The sequence below is a fragment of the Mirounga angustirostris genome, unplaced genomic scaffold, assembly GCF_029215605.1.
Source record: "Mirounga angustirostris isolate CCGP_5_RB_7025 unplaced genomic scaffold, mMirAng1.0.hap1 SCAF_7, whole genome shotgun sequence".
Lineage (NCBI taxonomy): Eukaryota > Metazoa > Chordata > Mammalia > Carnivora > Phocidae > Mirounga > Mirounga angustirostris.
In genome coordinates this window covers 5135598-5138026 of record NW_026991715.1, presented here as the reverse complement: position 1 = coordinate 5138026, position 2429 = coordinate 5135598, and the positions used below count along the sequence as shown (strand labels likewise).

The 2429-nt window shown below is 45.3% G+C and overlaps 1 pseudogene; it reads left to right on the top strand.

The window, feature by feature from the left end:
* The first annotated feature begins 1476 nt into the window (after positions 1-1476).
* Positions 1477-2053, top strand: LOC123842024 (akirin-1-like; annotated as a pseudogene).
* Positions 2054-2429: the final 376 nt, after the last annotated feature.

The window sequence follows — 2429 nt, the reverse complement described above, 5'->3', positions numbered from 1 at the left end:
TGTGGATTCTCTGAACCCAGCAGATTCCTGAGGTGGCTCCTGTGCCGCTCCTCCCAGGGGAGGAAGGGGAGTCTCCCCGGATCTGCCACTTGTTGGGTCCCTGCTGGAGGAACAGTGGCCCGACTGTGCCCTGGATCACAGTTTATGGCAACCCTGAGCTGAGAGCTGACTCCTCGGCTCTGTCTCTGCAGCCGGCTTCCCCGCTCTGCTACCTAGGAGCTCGGCCGCACTCAGGCAACCCCGGTCTTTCTGTGACTCCGAGGGTCTTGAGACCACACTGTCCCACAAGGGTTCCACCTGCCACTTAGCCACTGGAGCAACGTCCCTCAGCGGAGCCGACTTCTCAAAGTTCCAATTTTGTGCCTGGCTGCTCTATCACTTGCCAGAAGCGGCTGACGGAGGCCCCCTCCCCCACCGTCTGTCTTCCCAAATATCACCTCGGATTCACTTCTCCACACGTCCTACCTCTTTTTCCCTCATGATAAGGAAAGCTAGCAGAAAGTTTATTTAAACGACTTCTTGAGCTTCAACTTTTTTTGATAATATACTGGAGAAACTGAAAAACAAGTCCAAGCTGATACATATATACATAGCTTTTAATAATGTAAATAAAACAGCCACATGTTAATCCACTCTGTACTGCTTTAAGTGAATATACATTGTAAAAATATTTGTTAGTTGAGGTGGCCTTTTTCTTTTTTTCTCTGAACAGGAATGTAAATGTCTATGTCACTAGAAATGACAAGTTTCTTTGTTTGTTTTGTTTTGTTTTTATCCAATGAAAAGTGAAATATAAGACAAGCAGATGACAAAGTATTTGTCTTCTAGATCAGGCATTTTTATTTTCAAATACGATCCTCAACCCCCCTCCCAAGCTAAGTTCTAGCCTGTTACAGGAAGGGTTGGAGTCAATATGTGACACTTTAGTTCCAGGGAGAGGCATTTCTGGTCGCTTTTCTGTTCGGAGAGTTGCTGCTATTCTTCTCTTCGATATCCTGTTGAGATCGTAGATGTTCAGAATGGTTTGATCACTATCTAGCTTAATTCCTAGGACCAGAAGAAATTTAGGCCTCCTATACCTCTACGATCTTGCTCTTCCCCTGCAATCTATCTTCTGTAGTGATGGGCCTATTATAGGACTCAGTCTGCTTTCTTAATTAAGTTATTTTCTTCATTGTTGATTTCAAGTGTTCTTTGTATATTTAGAACACAATTGTTTTTCACATGTATCTTTTGGAAAGAGATCCTTTTTTTTCAAGATTTTCTGAGTCTGGAGCTTGCTGTTTATTTTTGAGTTTTTCCTTTCAGAGATCATAAGATTTTCATTTTAATAAATTGCAGCTTATCGATTTTTTTTTTTTAGAAATAGCGTATGCCTCGGGATTGGAGCCAGTCTGGCTTGTGAGCTCCACTGAGGAGCCGGAGGTGGGGCTGCAGTTACCTCCACATCTGCCCCTGGTCCCTGGCCCCTGAGGCATGGTGTGTGGGGCGACATTGAAACAACCCAGGGAGTTCGAGGCCGGGCTGTGGAGTCCTGGTTCCCCAAAGTGGCGGTGCTGCGCCCCTCTGCCCAGCCCCACTCCAGGTCAGACCCCCCGGACACAGAGACGCCACCGCTTCTCCAGAGCAGACCCCACCACTGACTCTGCAGCACCCCAATCTGCCCCACAACAATCCATGCCTTCCAACACTAGGACAAACTTTTCAGAACATAAAACAAGAATATAGTCCTTATCAGAGGTGGAGACATTTAGAAGCTGTTCTGAATCAGAGTGAAGCTTGTACTTCGGAAAGTCAGCCTCATTCCTCAGCACTCACATCCCCTAGTTCTCCAGGTTCCTCAGGGATGAAGAAGGACCAGCCCTCTTTTCCCCTCTGACAAGTCAGAATAATATGTGAGCATCTCTTAAAAGACTATGAAGAGAAAATTTGGGAGGAGTATGAGCAAATCCTCAATACCAAACTAGCAGAACAATATGAACCTCTTGTGAAATGCATACATGATCAGATTATGTGACGATATGGGACAAGGACAACAAGCTATGTGTCCTGAAGCTTTCTTGCATATGTGGGTACCAGGTTTGACCTCAAGAGATGGCTGCTGTACACTTTTTGCAACTGGTTTGTTACCACATTTCAGCTCCAACTTGGCATCCTGCGAACATGTAAACGTTTCTTCAGGTGCATTTCATACACCTTGGAAGACCTTAAAATTTTCTGGTTGCCACAAACATATCTTTCTTTTCTGCTCATCCGATAAACAGCCGTGCCCTTCTGTGATAGATTTTCCAAACAAAAATACCTGGAGCAGCAGTTTAGCAAAATATGCCCTCAGTGGCACTCAACAAATGCGGTTTCCCCAAGCACGGTTCTGTAAGAAGTGTGTGTGACTGTGTGTGTATATGTTTGCGTGTGTGTGTGTGTATTTT